A 20,090-nucleotide genomic window follows, 5' to 3' on the forward strand; every position below is an offset into this window, starting at 1 on the left:
GGATATTACGCTGGAAGGTGTTAACGGCCACCATCAAATGGTTCTTTCATCTCCAGGCAATTACAGAGCTGGGCCTGCTAGCCAGATGCAAGGGGCTCCCTCTTTCCCTCATGTCTTCCTTCTGCATCCCAGACGGACAGAAATGCCATCAACTTCAGTGCAAGGCCCTATAAACCAATTATAGGTTTATTTTGGATTTAAAAAGAAGAAACAGACTATTTTGCTTTTATAGATGTCAGAAAGAGTTTGAAAACCAACAGTGCAACTCTGAAAGAGACTCTTGCAACAACTCCTGTCTGCTTAAGAGGTGGCTGAAAATATGCAATTTGCTGAAATTTAACAACTTTTGAAATTCACTGAAGTTCTTATCACAATCATATGTATAAAAAGAGAATTTTTTAAAGCAAATACTAGATGAAAAGTATATGAGATTGGTTAGGTGCTTTCTACTAATTAGTACTGCTTTTATTATACAGGGCAAGAAAATGACAATTTTTCCTAAACTGGCAGTGAACAGCCAATTCAATAAGCTGCGTTTTTGTTTTCTGTGACAGGGCAGTGGAAAAATCTCTTTCATTTATTAGGTCTGCAGAGACCAAAACTGGCTGGGTGTCAAACCTGCTTTGTAAAAGCCCAGATCCATTCAGCCATGTGTAGATTCCATAATTCTTTATGACCTGTTCTCAGTATCAGCTTCACAAAAGATGAAACTTTGGTGTCTTCCAGCAAGTGTTAGTGCAACCCTTTATAAAAGGGAGCAAAAACCTGAACTGACAGCTCAACACAGAAAGGAAAAAAAAAAACTAATGGCAGTGCCAAATTAAATTCTTTTTCGATTTTTTTTCTTTTTTCTAGATGAGCTTTGCATAAAGATATAAAATGAGATCTCCTACACCAGTGGATAAGCAAGCTGTATAACTCTGTCAATTTTAATAGCTCATTGCTCCATGCCCCACTGCATGCACCTATGCTTAAGTGACAGTTTCATCACCTCACCAGTGATTGCAGAGTATCCAGAATTTGTCATGGGGACTAACAGGGCAAGGCCTTAAGCTGAAAGGTCTGATGGCAAACTGAGATAGTAAAACAAACTCTTTTTTTAGGAGGATGGGGCTTTCAAGATAGAAGAAATCTAGGAGGGTGGAATGATTGACTTGCTTTTAAGTACAAGAATGGCTAGACAGCTTTGATGAACTGAATAAAATGTGCTGCCCTGTTAAAAACTACTTCTCACATCGAATCAGGTGCACACTATATTATATCCAGGGAAAAATATTAAACTTCAATTTTCAGTAAACACAGCCAACATCACATTCTTACATTTTTTATAGCAGAAGTTCATGAATAACAGCACTCGTAACACTTTCTAATCTCAGACTGTGAAACTGAAATAACTAATTAATCATTTTTTTCAACTGAAATGTTCTTGGCTATGCTAAGATTGCTCTGTATCCGTCTATACTGACAGCATTTGCTTGAATTGTCCCATTTTCTTGGCAATGGATTCTGTTGCATTCTCTAAGGTAAAAAGAACGGCAAACTAACTCACAAATGTTTCCCACATTATTAAGTACTGTAAATAATCATTTTACCATTAAACCAAAGAATTCTTGTGAAACATGTAGTATGCTTCACATATGCTAGAAGTCTAGCGTCCGCATTCCATACTCAGTTTGCAATCTTGCATCTGACGCATACATAAACATTAGTAGTCTTAACAACACCTTTCCGTGTGAGCTGCATGTATTTACCAAGACAGAGAAACATGCACACATGCACGTGATTTTCTTCAAAGTTTAATAAAATCTGCAGGGTCTTTAGGTCACCGGAAAGTACGTGTGATTTTTATCACCACCACATAAACAGCCTTCTTTAATACTCCTCTCTTCAGTATGCAGTCTGCAGATCACAGGAGCACAGAGACTCTGAACTTAAGTTTCATTTTCACAAGAGAACAGGGAATGTTACACAGCACCATTTCTCAAAGAAGGGAATCTGTACTCCTCACACGCAGGTTTGCCACAATTCAAACTTCAGCCATAACTTGCTGATAGATTTAGGGTAAGGAGTAAAAAATTTAGAAGTAAACAAATGCAGCATTCATGAATACAACACAGAAACAATTTAGTACTGTTTTAGGAGTACGATGCTCAAATATGGCTCATTTAGCATTTTAGAAATCTGCTGCAAAACACTAAAACTCTATCCTAATCTTTGTCCCTCGCTTGAAGCAAAACAGCTTTGTGTTGCCTCTAAAAATAGGGAGGGACTAGTGGGGGATGGGAAGGGGAGTGAATAAGAGGGTAAGTGGGAACGAGCACTGAAACACCATCCTGGCAGTAATTTTAAAAAGACCAGTGACTGGTATTCACAATACTATGGCTTTCCTAGCAAAGTCAAGCACTTTCTCAATTATCAAATAAAAAAGGTCATCCTGTACTTTTTATTTTGTACATGCACATGCAAAGGAAAAAAGGAAAAGTTTTGTTTCATCTATTACCAAAACCATCATTCTGCAGTCAACACTTTTAATGAAATACAGGCCAAAGGATTAGTCAGAACAGATTCATGGAAAACAAAGGAAATCTGTATGCAAATACAAGCCTACCACACAACTAAACCCAAAGGAGAATCCTGCTTAAGTACCTCCAAATATTGTCCTACAAGGTTCCCTGCAATGGTTTTCCACTGACCCCAGCGCCACAGCAATTAGCAGCAACTGTAGTAGCCACTGCCCTGAAGATGAGAAAGTATAATCACATCATCACTAAAACACTGACTTAAGTATTCTAAGTACCAAATGTGTCACCAATATAGTCTATGTGTGTTAGAACTCTTAAGAAGATTCTATTTTTTAGGAAAGGAGCAATCAGGGATGTGGCAGGGAAGGCTACGGATGATGCTACAGAGAAGGAAATTCCTGCAGAGCTAATGACCAGCTGGAAAGACAAGTTATTTCAAAGCTACAGCATTACAAACAAGATAAGTAAGTGTGTCTGCCACAGCAAAACTTGGGATGAGCCAGAGGATGGGCATGAGCATGGAGCATCACCAACAGCACTGCAGGCCTGGCCCTGGAGAGGCAGAAGCAGCAACCCAGCACTTTCTATGGCTTAACATTAGGCCAAGCTCAGCTGGGGCTTTATGTGAGTAAACACAACTCTAGGAGTTTTTTCAGAGAGTTATTTTTAAATACCTGACCATATGAGCTTCCTTGGAATAGGAAAAAAGAAGAGGCAAAACTAAACAGTCATTATGTATATATTTAAATACAACATTAAAAAAAACCACAAAATATTTAAACTTACTAGAAATGTTCGCTTTCATTTTAATTTTAAAGTTGGCAATGGACCTGGACCAAAAAAAGGTTATATTCTGACTGAGATGAAGCAGCATGGATTTTCTAAAACCAGTCTTTAAAACATCTCATAAGAGGCGGGGGGGAAAACCCAAACTTGCTCAGAATCTCTCACTTAGAAAAGTGGCAATTTGGGTTTGAGTTCTTACTCAGAGATGTGCTAAAATCACTCAGAGCTAGAAGAGCTGAAGAAGGAAAACCAATGAAGTAAGTGCACAACAGGAGAACATAGCTGTACAGAGCTCAGTTAACAAGACCAATATCAACACATTAGGAGAGGAGATTTAATACAAAGTTTTCCCAAGAAGCACCTGCACCAAGGTCAAAAAGACACGTAAATGTTTTTATCTATTTCTGTTTTAAAATATAGACATAAACGCATCTAGATCTATGTAAATCACCCCCAAAGATGCAGTGGGATGCTCCTGGTCACAATAAGCATTATCAAGAGAAAAGGCTGATACCCAGAAAGAAAACAATTACATCTGATGGCAAATTTTGGAAATACTGGTACTGTTTGACTGCTGGAAATTGTTAACAACAGTATTTTTCCAGTAGTACTTGTTAATATATTTAGAACCAAATTCTGTAACAATACCTAAAATTACAAAGCAAGCAACTGCTTGAAAACATGTTTTCAGTACACAGAGAGAAGTATTTGTGTATCAATCAACCTCAAATAACTGTCCCCTTCTGTTTACTTGGGATCCTTTTACCTGTCACTAGCAATAATGCATGCAAAAATTTGCATAGCTCTGCTACAGTTCTGGTTAATTATCCATTGCTGAAGTTCTTCTGACCAAAACTATTTGTCAAACAAAATGTTATGACAACGAAATAGTAGAATTTGACAATAGAACAGTAAAAGTTAAATATTAAAATTACGTTACCTTATCTCCATATATGACAGTAATTAATAGCCATTGAAAGAATGGGACTTTTTCCTGGTGTGCACATTAGCTTTCAAGGTTACTTAATTGCTTACTCCCTCATCTTCCCTTAGTTTTTTAAGTTTTAACTTTTATATCATTGGAATTTTTTTTTTTTTTATTTCAAGGAAAGTACATTCACCCCACGTGTCAGAGTGGAAAACACAGATAGCTAGGCCTTTTCTTGAGTAATAAACTCCCAAAAAACACCCCTCAAGGCAACTCCCTCTTCCCCTAAACCCACCAACAGAAGAAAAGTACTAGAAAGACCCAACCCCAAGTGATATTGGTTAATACTTACAGGTTTACTTATTTTAATATTTGGATATTCAATACATTTTCATTTACTATGTGTCCCATCTGCATTTCTGGAATGATGAAGCTTCTCTTCACATGGCAAAGCACTGAAACAATCCTGCACTATCTGTTCCAGACTAGTTTCCTTTCTGCTACACATACACCATATACCTGAGATGATCTGATAACTTAGTTCAGGTTTTGCACAATTACTGCAGCTAATGCAGTTTGTGGTTGTTTATTAGAGAGGGAAGGAAGAGCTACATCAACTTTAAACCAAAAACTCTGTGACGCTGTATGAATCTCTCCTACATTTTTAAATGTTCATTTCATTACAAAGCAGGAATTTCTTTTACGAGCCTCTAGGATTTCTCTCAAAGTACAGAACTTGAAAACAAACAAACAAAAAACCCTCCCAGAAAGAGCATGAGCACTCACACCACATGTGCCATGTGTGCACTAATCATGCACAGAGACGGAATAAGCCTCTCTATTACATATACATTTGAGTATGTAATAGAGCAAGTTGTGCACTTACTTGTATTTGCAATATACCTACAGGTCCTAATCACATCCCAGAACCCTTCACTCTAACCAGCATTTAGGTTAATGGTTGGACTAAATCCTCTTTGAGGTCTTTCCCAACCTAAATGACTCCCAGGATCTAAGGCAATGCATTTTGGCTTCCCTCACCTCAAGGAGTTGATGAAAGGCTGAAGGCAACAAACTGAGACTGACCGAGGAATGAAATGAGACATGTAATACGTACAAGGGAAGATTTGGAGTTCCAACTATAAATTAACTTTTCCAGATTTTATTCCTTGGTATTTATAACCAGTTACAAGATAATAGCTAATTTGACATGAGTGCAGCTGAGTATCTGCAGGAGACTAAAGCCATTAAAACCATCTGCAGACACCAATGGGAAGTAAGTGATCCTTGGGCTACTTCTTTCTGCTATTACCTTTGTATCTTGAAGAGGCACTGCTGCCTTTCCATCCATATAAACCTTTTCAGTGTTCAACAGAGTTAAGTTATAAAAGTGAAAGAGGAAAAAGGTCAGAAGAACTTTCACTAAATCACCCCATTAAAGCTGGGTTTCACATGACAATAAAGGCTCTGACCTCCCTCACTTTGTTTCCACATTAGTGTACCCCAAAAACCCCCAAACTACAGCACAGGAATAGAAAACCAAGCTCTTGAGTTAGGACCAAACTGAGCTTGCCTGAGGAAATCAGTTTCCCCACACGGATGAATTATAATGCATCTAACCACAGAAATTCCAACTGTGCTGCCCTCTGCACTTCCCCACGGTATTCACTGTATTCAATGTTTTGTCTTACTTCCACTGCCCATTGCATGACTGCACGCACCACTTGGTGCAGTATTCAGAAATGTTCAGTGTCGAGTATTATTTTCATAAAGGAACTTTCTGTGAAGTTCACAAGTAAGCTGACCTGCTTCACTTACAGTATCATTTGTATTTAAGGTCAGCATTATGCTTTCAACATAAGCAACAGGCAATATCTAAACAGAGGTGATTATTATGGAAACTTAGGCCCTTACTTTCCACAGTACTTAGGAAATACATTCATTTAAATATTCAAACCACGTAATCTCCTGACTCAAAGTACAGTTTCTCCTTGAGAAGACTGAGCAGTCAGCATTTTTGCAAATCAGACCAAAGCTGAGCACATGCAATCAAGATGAATACTTGGTGCCGACCTCCAAAAAAGCTGAACGACATGCAAGCATCACATGGGAAGCTGGCAGCAGAGCCCAGCACAGAATTCAGTTCTTTACAGCTGCCTCAGTCAGGAGACTATTTCTGGACTTCAATCCTTGCCTAATTCAGCTTTAGGCAGACACCTACCCCGAAAATTTGGTGAAGACGAAAGCAACTGAAAATCAGATTTCATATTCATATTGAAATCTGTCAGAATATATTATACTAACAGTTTGGCTTTAAATATTACCTGCTCCAACCTTCTGCCCCTTTTATGTGGGCTGTCAGCTTTACAGGCCACAGTTTTTAATGCATTAAATTTTATTTTATATATATGCATGTTTCTACATGTTTATGTATCTTATATAAAAAGAGATTTCTATGTTTTATATATCTATAAAAGACTACAGCCAGCTATTATTATTGAAATATTAATCAATCAGACTTTTGGATGGGGGAATAAGTGAGCCAATTTTATAATTTAAGCAAATTAAGTTTGAAAGAATAAAGTACTCATTTTGGAGGAAAAAAGGTCACTTGAAAAATTTCTGAACTAAATGTGAAATACATTAAAAATATATTGCTAATGCAGCTCTGCTTTTCTGGCATCATATTTGTTGCTGAACTGCTCATTCATGAACTACTAGCATGAGTTTGAATACAAATGTAATGTTTAAATTACACAGCCCCAATTCAAGATGTCTGTGAATTTAAAAAAAAAAAACCTAATTCAAAAACCAAACGTTTATCATGCAGGGGAACTTGGGGTTTCACATGATAACATTTTACACCTTTCCTTTTGGGCTCTCTTCCAAGAACACTCACACTATTTATGTGTGTAGTGAGCAAACACTTGATCCCATTACAGAGATTAGGAGATCTATTGTGATCTATTGCTCTCTCTGAGTATGTATTTCACTGAGCAGAATGACTGGAAGGAAAAAGAATGGGCAAAAAGTGATAGCAATTTTATTTTTTGTTTTAGGAACAGAAAGCCTTGATTCCTACTCCTTGGCCCCAGGTCTGTTTTTATTTTGGTTTTCAGGGGCTTTTTTTCAGAGGCTCTGGACCAAAATAACAAACAAAGAATATTTTTAAAAATTCATATGGGAACACTGTAATGCCCTTGCACAGCTACTGCTGGGAAGGAGAGATTGGACAGCAACCTCTACAGTTCATCACCTAAAGTTTATCTGACCTCTGTTTCTGGAACATATTTTATCTTAGCATATTAAATGAAAACTATTAATTGTTCCTCACCCCAAAAATATCAGACGCTATCTTGTCAAATAAACTACATTGGTAAGTTTTAATTCCTGGTCAATCAAGACCTTGGTCAGCCTTTACAAGATTTTATCTAAGGCTGCAGTCAGGCTATTAAGACTAGAACAAGCAACATCCTGCCCAAAACAACATCAAACTTCTCCTCGGTCTATCTAAATTTTCCACATGTGGCAAGTCTAGGTGTGAATGTGGGGCTGCTCAATAAAAAAGAAAAATCTACATTATCAGCACAGATAACTCTGCAGATAAACCCATAAAGTTATGGACAGAGGTTGACAAACTAACCCAGTATGTTTATCTACTTTGCTGTTTCATATCCTGCTGGGCCAGTACAGGAAGGGCAAGTGTTTCATCATCAGCTTGAGCTCCTAACATCTGAGTATTAATTTTTTCTAAAAACCAAAATACTAGAGAAATACACTTTTCATTTTTTGTGTTGTTAATGGCAAAGCTACAGTTTCCTGCTTAGGTTGCTTCACTTTTTCCTTTGTCAGCTTCTATCACAAGCTTCTGATTTAAATCTGGCTTCTTCCCCTACCCTACCTTGCTTTGATTTGTTTTACATCATTCTCAAGTGCCATAATTCCCTTCATAATATTTCAGAGTTTTCTATCAGTTTTAATCTGCAATGTTGGTTTCTCATTGAGTTTTTTTAAAGCAATTCTTTTTCAAATCATGTGGCATATCATTTGTGTACTTCACACTTTCTGAAGTGTAAAATACACAAATATACACAAATTTATGTACACCTAGCTTTAGAGGGGTACTTTATGTCCACCCCTAACTAGTTCAGACGTAATCATGCTTTGAAACTTGCAGCACATTTTTTTGGTTGTGTGTTCAGTCACCCTTTTTATTTCAAACAATGAGATGCAATGCCCTTTTTTTTCAAAGTAGAGTGCACAATATCTTCCATAAGGACGTTGCTGTCTCCATATTTAGAATGCCCAAAGTAACGGTGCTACCAGAGGGAAACTTAGTATGTATTCCTCAGCTTGTGATCTCCCATGATATCCTCCTTCTCTCCTCTTCATCATCACTTGGGAGGGTCAACCACTCTCATCAACAGTGTGACTTCAGCAGATCTTCATCTTACACTCTGTCATAAACATTTAGAATTATTTCCCACTGGGTTGTCTGAAAAATCACAGCTAATTAATGACACCATTTCTAACGAAGTCAGATGTCCTCAAAAGGCTTAGGTCTGTTACAGTTTTCTTATCATAAATCTGCATGGAAAGTGGGGTTTTATATATATTGTTCACTTTTGGTAACCTAAAAAACCTAATCAATGTATACATACTTTTTTTCTTTGCTACATATTTATAACTTTGATCAGATGTCAATAAGCTGGAAACCGCAGTCAACAATGATTTCCCAGGAGATTCCTTAACTTCATTCCTGGCTCATTTTCATCTAGCTGCTTTTTGAGGAAGTAAGTTCACTTCCTTCACCACCATTTTAATTTCATTGGAATGGAAAGTGAACTGAATGGAAACAGGAAGATTCCAACCACAAAGAAAAAGACATCTACTTCAGATGAGAAGCAGAAAGTGGCAGAAACTGGGGACTACAAGTGTTTTGCAGCAAAATTTAATCACAGCTGTACTCAAATTAGCACAGCTACAGAATTACCATCTGCATACCAGCACGCATGACACGACAACTTCATCACTTTGCTCAAATTAAAGGCCAACATTGCTGAAGTCCTCCAAAATTATTTTGCTTTCAAAGATACATTAAATCCCTAAATCATGTCAACATTCATTGCAGAAGATGATCACAATTCTATTTAAAAAGTGGTTGGCTTGGTTTGCTGACGACATCACTTAAGAAGGAAGGAAGGTGCTTTGTATTAGAATAGCTGGCATCCTGCATCTCTGCTGACTGCCTCCAGTTTATCTTACCCACTTAAGTCTTCTCCATCATTATTTCTCATGGGCAAAAAGATTTGCCATTCATTAAAAGGACATTATTAAATTAGTATCATAATCCGTCTCTGACTCGTAAGTTAAAAGAAAAATCAGAAGATCAACTTTATTTTCCTTATTAATAAAGCGAATAAAGCAGGAAGACAAGACAATGCAATAATCTCAGTCCATGGATATATAAACAACAGGAGCCATACTGATCCCTTTCATTAGTTAAGCAAAGATAAGAAATAACCAAAAATGAAGCTTTGCTCTCAAAGCAGTAAAAGACCAATTTGAAGAGGATATTTTATTCTACTAGTTCTAAGAGGCTTTATACATTTTAAATTTTATTAGAACTTTGACAAAATCTTAAAGTTAGAGAATCACAGAATCATTGCAGTTGGAAAAGACCTTGAAGATCATCCAGTCCAACTGTTAACCTAACACTGCAGTATATTCACCACTAAACTATGTCCCCAAGCACCATAGCCACGTTTTTTGAACACTTCCAAGAATGGTGATTCCACCATTTACTTCCCTGGGCAGCCTGTTCAAATGTCTGACCACCCTTTCAGTGAAGAAATTTTTCCTAATATCCAGTCTAGACCTCCCCTGACACAACTTGAGGCCATTTCCTCTTGTCCCATCACTTGTTACCTGGGAAAAAAGACCTACCCCCCTCTTACTACACTCTCCTTTCAGGTAGTTGTAGAGTGCAAGTGGCTCCCTTGAGCCTCCTTTTCTCCAGGCTGAACAACTCCAACTCCCTCAGCCACTCCTCATTACATTTGTGCTCCAGACCCTTCCCCAGCTGCACAGTCCTTCTCTGGACACACTGCAGCATCTCAATGTCTTTCTTGGAATAAGGGGCCCAGAACTGAACACAGGATCTGAGGTGTGACCTCACCAGTGCCAAGTACAGGGGGACAATCCCTGCCCTGGTAATGCTGGCCACACTATTGCTGATACAGGCCAAGATGGATTTTTGGCCACCTGGGTACAGCTGGCTCATGTTTAGCCCACGGTCAACCAGCACCCCCAGGTCCTTTTCCATTGAGCAGCTTTCCAGCCACTCTGCCCCAAGCCTGTGGCACTGTTGTGACCCCCAAACAATTGTAACTAAAATCAATGAACATTGGTTTATCACTTTTACATTTCTGACCGACATAATAAATGTCTTTTAAATTAAAACCTTTCCAAGGTAATGACAATGTCAGAAAAAGATATCAGAGAGTTCTGAGATTTGCCAAAAAGGCTTCATCCCATCACACAGTAAACAAGCTTCTGATTTAATAGGAAAAACAACACATTTGCAGGCAAAGAAAATTCCACTTCTTCTCAATTATCTAAACAAACAGATAACATTACAAATCTGAAGCAGAAGTCTTATGGGAAAAAGCAAACAATCTCCTCATTAAAAAATGCCCTTTGCTAAGCACTTTTACATACATCAGAAAAGTGACAAGCCTGCTGATGACATTATACAACCCTTATGCACATATACAAGTTGATTTTCATATGTAGCAAAGATACAATCAATTACCTAGTTGGTATAAAGACTCAAAGAAATTTCTTCCATTTGTTCCCAAAAAGAGAAAAGGATGACATCAAGTCTCTCTGCAAACCAACAGAGATATGAGAGATTTAGTTTCACATACCATCTGTGACTGTGATGCCAGACCAATGTTTCCCAGAGAGCTGAAGCATCTTTTCTCTACAACTGCATCTAAAATTTTTTTCCACTACTGTATATGGAAAGAAAACCTCTCTGATTTGACACCTTGACACAAGTTTCTTGAAAAGTTTTATTAGCAAAAAATTTAAAGTACTTATATGAAGAACTACACTCAAATAAGATGTTTCAAACATCCTACAGAATAACTTTTAAGGAATCCACAAAATAACAATAACAAATAAACAAACTTGCAAGTTTATTCTGAATTAACTTTTCTTCTTAAGCTCTAGTCCATCATCTCAGACTAAACTGTGACTTTACTTATAAAAATGCAATATATCTTGAATGCACCTTGGAAATCCAAACTAAAATTATTAGTTAATTCAACATGCACACAATGAATTGTTGACTTCCATGGCCACCTTGTTTAACACAGATTACTTACACTGAAGCTATTGGTGAAATAATACATGGCTGCTTAAGAGAGTCATTCAACAAGTGCTGTGACTAACAATGCTTACTATCCTACAGATTTGTGCCATGTGGTTGGTTGACTTTGTAAAGTTCTTCCCATGCCTGAGACATTGATGAAATCACCCTAACCTATGCCAGCTCCTTTGGGTCTCACACCTTTTCTTCCTCAGTTCAGCCACTAATAATGTCTCTCAACTTTCTGTTGCTTTAAATGTCTTTAAGATATTTACTCCCCCTCCCTTTGAGATATTTGTCACTATTTACTGAAAAGGGCTAATAATTCAAAACTAACAAGTAACAAAACCCTGAGACAGGCAGAAAGTGTAATCATAATAATAATTTTTAATGCAAAAACAAGTTTGCACATTGAACTTTACTTTTTCAATGATCACGAAATCCTTTCAAAGAGAAGGGTATCTTGGTATGTTGGATATCAAGAAGAATTTCTACACGGAAAGGGTTGTTAAACATTGGATGGTGGTGTCACCATCCCTGGAGGTGTTCAAGAAACAACTTAGAGTGGCACTTGGTGACAAGGTGGCGATCAGTCAAGGGTTGGACTCTATGGTCTCAGAGGTTTTTTCCAACCTCTGATATATAGGAAAGCATAGCACCTTTTCTCTCATTTGTGTTGTACTACACACAGAACAGAAGCAGCACTAAATCACAGAAAGCCCAATATTCTGGAAGCACATAGCTAAGGCACTACTTTGTGTGGAAATTAAGAGCCATGTTGAATCTGCTACTGGTTTTGACCTAACTAACCCCTTGCTAAAACTTTAAAACAAAGCAATTGTTCTTCAAAAAGAGCTAAACCTCACAAGTTAATGCTTAAGCTTCCCCCTAGGCTTTAACTCCATCAACCAGCAGTGGTAATTAGACTGAGCTAGGTAAATCCATCAGGAGCACACCTTTAAAGCCTGGACTAGACAAGACCTAACACTAACATAAATTGAGTGGATGAATGTATTAGCATGTTTATTAGCATAACCACCTAGAAAATATCCCACTAGGCTTGTAAGCACTAATGCCTATAAGGTGCAATAATATAAACAGATTAAAGGTCTATTGTAACAAAAAACGGCAGTGACACATTGGGCTAAGTGAATACACACCAGCAAATTCAATATAAGCACTGCCTTTATTTGGACACAGGCTACCATCTTCCAGCATCACTTCAATGATAAAGGTCTAGCTTTAATATCTCTATGGTATTACGGTATTATCTCTACAATGAAACCTTCAGCAAGTTATTATCTGTAACTGGCTTTGGTTTGAACTGATGATGACAATTGTGTAGCGGAGGTGAGGTCCCTGTAGCCAGCACAGATGCAGTGCTGGTGAAAGGTATTGCACCCACAGCACCCTGCATTCATTCTAACATGGCCTCACTTTTTACTTAGGGATCACCTATGCTGTGCAGCAACCACAAATATTGCCAAAAGGCAATATGTGTAACAGGCTAAGATCATGCACAGAAAACTGAGGTTTAAGTGACAAACAACAACTTATCCACACAGCACCAATGTGAGTTCCCCTTCTCCAGAGTAAGCAAAACTTTAAGACTAATTCTAAGTGAGAAGAAAGGGCAACTCATTATTCCCTGGACATTTCAGCAATATATGGGTGAACAGTCACGGACAGAGGCACAGTTGGTGCCACGCAAGCAGAAACCTGTACTCTCCTCTTACTAGAGTTACAGGTGCAAAACTCACAGAACCACAGGGTAGAAGAGCACTCACAGTGTACAGACTACTTCAGAGATGAACACAAGGAGGATTTGTTCATTTAGTATTTCTGTTTTTTTTTAAAAAGCTATATAAAATAATTCCAGATTATTTTCTGTTCAAGTTCTCCAGCTTTTTGCAGTTGCAAATCTTGCTGCCTTAAACTCTGAGCAGATTAAAATGCTGTGATTTTTCTAGAACTAACTTGTTGGAAACAATCCTTACACTCAAAGCCCACTAAAGATGTTAAGCATGTGACAATCCTCCTATTTTAGGCTTGTCTTCCATCCATTTCCTTTATAAGGGCAAAGTTTTCCAAGTGTGAAATAATCCAAAGCATGATTATATATTTTAAATGTCATGCTAAAATCCTAATTAAATTAATGAACAATTATTCTACTATTTCCCCTAACTTTTGCAAAATAATGTAGATTTCAGTCTCCCTCAACCCACACTACTGCCTTGAAGAGTTTAAATCCAGAACTAAATGCAATGACCACACTACACAAAGTTTTACAAATGCATACTTTAATAGTTTTCTATTTTTTTCATCATCCAACAAGCAGTCTAAATAGACTACAGATTTTATATGAGGAGAATTTTCTGTGGACTACAAAAAACAGTCTCCTAACAGTTCTTAACTACATTTCAGAAAATGTAGTGCATATAAAAATTCTCCTGCAAATTTACTTCAACATGGCATAACAAATAAACAGAAAAGACATAGCAGTACTGTAACAAAACAAAACAAAAAGTATTTCTACAGACTGGCCTTCTCTTATGCAAGTTAAAGTCAGATACCAATTGTATGCATGTGGCTTCCCATGAATGATGTAACCAACAGCAGAATTCCAGTCTTATCAGAGACCTGAATGCTTTCCCAAAAGACAGTGTTCTCAAGTTTTTGTTACTACTGAATCTGGCTCACCTTATCAAGTCATGAAACCTTGGCTCCAATCTGATGAGTGCCCAGATTTGATAATATTTGAAAACAGACAGATTTTCTAATGTTGGCTATAACATCATGATTCTTATTCATGAAGCAAAACAATAAAACAAAATTAAATAGTAATGCAAGAAAGTGGAAAACAAATCTTTTAAAAGACACTATATTCACCATTCCTCCACTGATTTAATATCATTCTAGAAAACTTAAGAGATGTTAGATAGGCTGTTCTCATTCATCCAGCAGAAGGCACCTATTTCTAACTCTAAATTATAATCTGAAGCCCAGCAGAATTTTGGGGTTGGGATAAGGGGGCATTGGTATTGTGGTTTAGTTTACAATATATTGGTCTACAAAGTAAAAAACACACAAATACACCACCAGCAGCCTCCAAAAAACAAAATCAAGATCCTAAAACAGTAATTATTTTTCATCCCTGAGTACAGCTGAAATAGCCCATCCTCACAACCTCCTGTTCTTCAACATACAGTAACTGTGGCTGTAACTAAAAAAATGCTTTAAGTCAACTAAAAACAAGAGAAGCATTCTGCTGTATTTTTAATTTTTATGTATCTTTATGGCCAATCTTTGCTTGCAGCCATTGCAAATCAACTGTTTCAAGCAGATGGGAAACCAACACAGTACTCAAAATAGAGGCAAAAAAAATTTTTAAGGCAGTGCAATAAAGAAAGCATTACTCTACTGAATCTCAGTTATGTTAGCAAGCACTCTCTGAAGATCCTGTGAAACATAACTAAAACACTTAAAACCTGAATAAACAAATACACGGTAGAAGGATAGGTATCTTGCCATTTTACAGGATAATTATTGGAATATTAGTTTTCCAATCTACTTCCAAAAATCCAACTCAAATTCTAACTCACTCTCTTTTTTAGGTTATCTGTGATGAATTCACTTTCAACATTTGTAGCCTTCTCGCCAAAAAATGGTACATAGCTATACTTAACTCTTTAACATACTAGTACTATGTGCAAAATGTTGTTCTTTATTTCATAGAAGAAAAACCTTTGAGTGAGGATACCAGGAGTTTCACTCCCTCTGCAGAGAATGTAACTGGGAAAACTATAAAACCTAGGGGTTTTTCCCATCATTCTGCAGAAACAGGGCAGGGGGTGGGGAAGGCAGTGCATATGGGTAATACTAAAGAAATTCCAGATCCTTTTTCATATTAAAAGTTTATTGGAACAATCATTTTAGAACCACTGTATACTTCTTCAGACCTCACTGTTGGCTAGTAAGCCTGCCATTAGAAAACAAAGTTTTCACCTATCCCAAAAGTGGGCAACAAATACACATTTCTGGTCTCTTCTCACTTCTTTGTAGGACTATTCCCTATCTCCATCCTGGAAAGCCAGGAAGAATAAGCATATTACAAAAGAATACCACTGCTTAACTCCTGGGCACATTCTCTTGATATCTCAGTCTTCATGGAAACTAAAATCACCATGCTTTCTCAATAATTTCATCATGCTAAAGTTACTTTACTTTCTTGCAAAGAAATGAGGAACACACAAGAGATGCACCACACAACTGTCTGTACACACACCTTAATGACAACAATCACTTAATGAATTCTTGAAAACCTATAGGGTTTGATCTTTCTATTTACATTTTTGCACCAAAGGACGTGGCCAAGAACACGGAAGTGTTCAACAATTATTTAAGAGTGAACATGGGGAGCCAGGAATTAAACAGCAACATCTCTCATGCAAACAGCTAACATGCTCTAGATCAGATTAAACTTGTTTCCACAAAAATGAACTATCCCCCATATTATCATATTTAGGAGCTGGCCTTTAATGTAGCTACATATAACACGTTGGTACATAATAAAGCTTTCAAGGGTTGCAATACTTAGCAGAGAGACTAAAGATCAAGAAGGAGACTAAATTATGCTCTCAATCCAAGCAGCAGCTTCAAGAGATACTAGGGGCTGTATATCCACAGAAAACTTTTCCTTCAGACATGAAATGAGTAACCTTAGGACCTTTCATTAACATCCAGCAAACTACACATGCATTTGATTTAGGAAGTTGTGTCAACATGACTTCAGTAAAGCTATCTTGCTTTTCAATAAACACAGTCAAAATGAAATTTCTCACAAGGATTCTAATATTTCAGTTACATTAATTGCAAATTCATAAATCTTTTTCTAGTCTCCAATGCCAATTTTGCCCCACCCACACTCCACGGAGAACTTAAATAAACAAGCCAAACAGGCAAGAAAGTCTCACACATTTGAGCTTGGTGTACATTAAATGCACTTTATGCAAACATTCTAATATGTAAACATGAATAATTTCTTTATATTTAAATTAAAAATTCAAATGGAAATGCAAGGCTGCATGACACAAGGGTTGTTTTAATTAGTGCAAAGAAATTAATTTGTGTTACATGTCAGCCCATTTAAACAACCAGAGCCTATGTTTGGGTTCTGGGGGAAAAAAAAAAAAGCCGTACGACAGTATTGGTGAAAGACGCAAGATGCCCCTACCAAGCACACTAAGAAATATGGAGACGTCTCACGGCAAAAAGACAGTTTTAGTTTTAGCAGTATTTTGGCATGGGTGGAAGTGGATTAGCATTACAGCAAGCAACTGAATTCATCTGAAAAGCAAAACCTACAGACATGTAGTCTGTATTAGCAATGATACATACCAAGTTGTTCCAGCAAGACCTTGCCATTTAGAACAGAATATTTTCGTACTCCAGCTACACAGATCCCGGAGACTCAACCCACATTTCCTGATTTCTACAACAAAGAGTGCCATTAGCTACCAGCATCATCAGGAATGCAGTACTACAGTAACCATACTTAAAGAAACCTTTCATCTAGTTTGGGAAAAACAAAAGTATGGTGAGACTGGTATGACAAGTTAATCAACTTTTAAGCTATTAACTTTAGCTTCAAACAAGACAGCTCAACTAGTAAGCACACAGTCCTACACATACAGAACTTGTGCTCAACTCAAGTTAATACGAGTACTAAATGTTCAGTTTAGTCTGCTTATTCCAATTCATTAGTTCAGTTTAGTCTGCTTGTTCTAATTCTTTACTTCCTTTTATTTTAATTTGATTCATATATCAAGTACTGTATAATTTTATAAGATTTAGCTGCTAAATCAAAGTCTCAAAAGAGGTTCTCTGCTACACAACTACAGCACTGGATTCTTATTAAGAGCAGAGACCCAAAAGTTATTTTACTAATATGCTGCTGCTCAAAAAATCTGTACTGTTAGGTTGGAGTAACGACTTTTCTGGGTCTAATCTTTTTCTGCAAGTTGTGTTTAACTGTTGATTTTAATAAAGCATTAAAATATTGTTCTACACTCAGACACAGTTGAGTCTTATAATTCCTAGCAATCTTATGACTTTTAATTCCTTACATTCCTGTATGCAATTTTGCTATGCCACAGCCAGTCTAGCTGCAATGGGAGCCAAGACCTCTCTGTACTGACCCTGTGACTACGCCTCTTATTGTTACATCTTCTACTATCTTAGTATGTTTTACTAAAACAATACTAGTGCATGTATTTTTGCTTTAGCTTTTCCCTATAATTGCCTTTTTCATTAAGTACATAATGAGAACAATGTGAACAGATGAGGAATACATCAATACAAACAAGAAGTCCCTTAGGCTTCTCACGTAAAACACAGAAAAACTGTATAGTATTTTTGAAAAAACTGTGGAGGGAGGGTAAGAACCAACATGCAGCTGCTGAGGAATATCATTCCTGCTTCACCTGACCAGAGTACATAAGCTGGGGTATTAAAGAAATGTCTTTCAGCAATCCCACAAATCATCTTGCCTGGAACAAACCTCTGTTTCCAACTCCATTCAGACAACTAACGCTTCTCGTTACATACCCAGGCTGGCTGTAGTACTGCCATTGATTTCTTGACTACATGTGTGCACTGAGCTTCTGGAGATCACAGGTTAAGTAGTAGAGATAATCCTGTTGCAGTTATCTGTAATTTGTTCACATAAATGTTGATTATATTGGCCAGGCTGGTGGAATAAAACCACTTGCTGTGCTACAGCACGACTGTGGAGCCCTGTGTGTAGTTCAGCTAAAAAAGCGCAATGAAGGTGGTATTCCTGGCAAAGAACTCTATTTTCCTTTACCTGCAGCTCCTTCTGTATTCTGTTTACCAGTGGTGTTCCATGAGCAGCTGTATCAGTAAAATCTGCAACCCTCAGGTACCTTATGTTCTAAAAAGCTTTTATTTAGTTGCTAAGATTAATTACAACCATTTGCATATCTGCTTTTTTAATGTCAGAGAAATATAAAGGAAAAAATATCTGAAGCAAAACTGAAGTATGATTTTTTTGAAACCCTGATTAATTTTAAATTTTTTAATGTTTTGTAAATGAAAACTGTAGAACTCAGATTTCAGCAGCACTCTTCTCATCAGCTTGCTTTTCATGAACTGTTTGATTCTTAGGTCTCTGAACGGCCACTCCAGAAGTCAAGCTACAATTAAGTCACTGAAGGTGCTTGCTAGATGAAATTAAGAGTTCCAGTTGCATCCTGATTAAATCTACACACCCCAAACAAATTAACTCTGTAATGAAAGTTATCAAATATATTTGCCTTTTGCAATTTGAATAAAACTTTTGGTTTTCAGCATGGATACCTAGGGAAGAAACACATTTCAAATTGTAACATGCTTGCCAGTTGCAGATTTTGGACCAAGTGCCCTATTAAAATTGAAAAGAAGAACATTCCAGATAGCTGAAAAGTTTAATGAAAATCAGGAGCAAGTAACTCAGACATCCTTAAACTCTCTCTTTTTTCTATTTTAAGCAAGCATTTTGGTCATTCTCAAAGACCCTATTCAGAATTAAAGCCTCTGTCTTACAAGGTTTACTAGAGAAGTTGATGATACTCTGCAAGGGTTTCCTATTATTCTCAAGACTGCTGCTTGCATAGTAGTGATTTCGTAGATTTGGAAAAAACTGTAATCTTCTAGTACAGATCATAATAATTCTTTGTCCAACAGTTAAGTACATAATACACACATACTAAAATGAAAACATCTAACAACCAAAAAATTTATTATGCCTAAAAACTTCAGAAACCATGACACGCAAAAACCTGTCATTTCAATATTTGCTTTTAAAAGAATGAAGTTTCTAGTAATTTTAAGGCATTTGTTTGTCAAAGTTGAATATAGCCCAGTGTGAGCCAGGCCACTGGGATGAAAATGCCAGGCATACCCAAAAACATCAAATCACAGTGTCTTTTCAACACAGTCTCAATGTCAAACAACAACAATGAAAAAAAGAAATAAAACAAAGACCTATTGAAGTCAATGGGACATTTCAAATAACACTGCCATGTACTTTCTAATGAGACTTCTTAGCAACCCTTACAGTTCAACTGCTTAACTACTTTCATCATAAAGGATCTTGAAAGCTTTTCAAGCAGAAGTGCCTACACCTCAGTGGTTTACAGGATACCTTTGATATTCAGTAGAGGAAATCCCCATGGGCTACATGTTTTCATTTTGTCCTATGAAATTTTGTTCACTTTTGGATGATGTATATGCTGTTGAAGTCCAAATTTTTCTCCTTTCTTGCATTCCTGCAAATTTTTGGCAGCATACCATATTCATAACCAGCGGTTACAAAGCTGGGCTCAGTTCACCACCAAAGCAGCAATGGAATTGTCAGAATAATTTTAAATGGTCAGCAGAAAACTGTTTCCTCCTGTGTCCTCTCAATTTACCTTCCAGA

General features: G+C 37.1%; 1 protein-coding gene across 5 annotated transcripts in view; it reads right to left on the reverse strand.

The window, feature by feature from the left end:
- Nucleotides 1–20,090, reverse strand: part of NCOA2 (nuclear receptor coactivator 2) — a 188,765-nt gene that overhangs the window by 128,494 nt on the left and 40,181 nt on the right. For 2 of the 5 annotated variants that reach the window (XM_085053013.1, XM_085053011.1), the window contains exon 3: nt 17,009–17,102. The exons of the other annotated variants lie outside the window; for them this stretch is intronic. The gene's annotated coding sequence lies outside the window, so the exon portion shown is untranslated. The remainder of the gene's footprint in view (nt 1–17,008; nt 17,103–20,090) is intronic. 5 annotated transcript variants of the gene reach the window in all.

Source organism: Lichenostomus cassidix, chromosome 2, assembly GCF_008360975.1.
Source record: "Lichenostomus cassidix isolate B80296 chromosome 2, HeHo_3.0, whole genome shotgun sequence".
NCBI classification, from domain to species: Eukaryota; Metazoa; Chordata; class Aves; order Passeriformes; family Meliphagidae; genus Lichenostomus; species Lichenostomus cassidix.